This window comes from Clupea harengus, chromosome 1 (assembly GCF_900700415.2).
Source record: "Clupea harengus chromosome 1, Ch_v2.0.2, whole genome shotgun sequence".
NCBI classification, from domain to species: domain Eukaryota; kingdom Metazoa; phylum Chordata; class Actinopteri; order Clupeiformes; family Clupeidae; genus Clupea; species Clupea harengus.
Genome location: NC_045152.1, coordinates 13,392,428 through 13,394,150, shown reverse-complemented (window position 1 = coordinate 13,394,150; position 1,723 = coordinate 13,392,428).

Sequence of the window (1,723 nt, the reverse complement as noted above, 5' to 3'; positions counted from 1 at the left end):
TATTTGGGATCATGTTAATGGGGAAAATGTGGACCTAAACAGGAAATATGGTCCAGGTAAAAAAAAATCCTGAAATTTCCTTTTAAGACATTATAATTAACTAATGAAAGAATTAATGTATATCTAAGGCTGAAACTTCCTGTGGTGTGTAAAAGTGAGCTTCTATGCTTTTTCTCTTGCAGGAGAGGTTTCTAGTGAGTGTGATTGGGGCAAACGGGTGGAGGGGGGGTTACCAGGACATCCCTCTGTCCAGCAGGACGCCCAGTTTTAGAAGGGTTGATGAGGTCACTCCTGACAGCTATCTGGGTGAGAGACTGCTCACCCTGGCCCTGAAATGTTTTATACTCTGCCACCTTGAGCTTTTTGTGTCTAATTTACATAGTGTCATGTAAAAGTGAAACTAAGTAGACAGTTATGTTTCTGTTGTCATATTTACTAACCCCTCTCCAGGCTATTCGATGGCTGTAGCAAGCAGAGACGGACAGAACTACATCGTTATGGGAGCCCCCAGGTATAAACACAAGGGGTTGCTCATGGTCTTCTATCCTGGAGATGACCCACAGATGCTCAAACAGGTACTGAGGTCACTGTGATAACAACTCGTATATTATATAAATGCAAAAACGTGTGGTGCTTATTCAAGCTCCTCACCAGTTTAGACTGTGATTATCTTTGGTAGCAGCTACTGTACCCGAACACAAATATACAAAGAACAAATTAGCAAAGGTGCCGATGTTACCTAGCAACCCTTTAAACATCACCAGCTTCATCATAATCACCATCAACAACATCATCTCTCTCTCAGTCTCAGATCGGTGCTTACTTTGGAGCAGAGGTGTGTGTGGTGGATTTGGATGGAGACTCCAACACTGATCTGATTCTGGCGTCTGCCCCCATGCACACAGAAGGAGGGAGAGAGGGGAAAGTGTTTGTCTATAAACTCACCAAGGAGGTATGAGAAAAGTACTCATGCAGAATCCATATCTGATGAATAGTGATGAATTATGAGAGCATCACAGGCCCAGTAATCAAAGATTTCATATTATAATTCATGTTGTACACCCATACATAAGTGGCCTGTTGGGCATGTCTAGTCATGATCATGTGTCTTATTTCTACCATAACTGAAAGAACAGTAGTGTGTTTGATGGACTTATTTCATACGTATGGCAAGACCAAAGGTAAAGGTACGTGCCCATAACGCTGCCTCAAATCTCACACCATAAGGAGGCAAATACACACAGGCTGCTTTCATCTTTTCTGTGCAGTATTTTCACATGCTGGTGTCTGAAACTGGTGTGTCCCTGCTGGGGATGCCTGGCAGCCTGGCAGACCTGAACGGGGATGGGATCAGGGATGTGGCAGTGGGAGCTCCTCTGGAGGATAACGGACAGGGCAGCGTGTACATCTTCAACGGGAGGAGACGAGTAGTGAACCCCAACTACTCACAGGTGAGGGAGGGAGAGAGATAGAGTGAGACAGACAGAAGAACATGAATGATTAACTGGTAGTCATGGTAGTTGTTGGGCAATTATACATGTATACTGCAGCATTGGCCTGTGCAGAATGTGTCTTTGTAACAGGAAACCACAGTGGAAACAAATAAACATGTTTGTTACCTTGGTAAAAAAACTGAAGAAAACAGCTAAGTGATGTGATTATCAGTACATCTGTTGAACTCTCTTTCTGTTGCGTTGTCCATGATAGAGGATTGCAGGTTCAT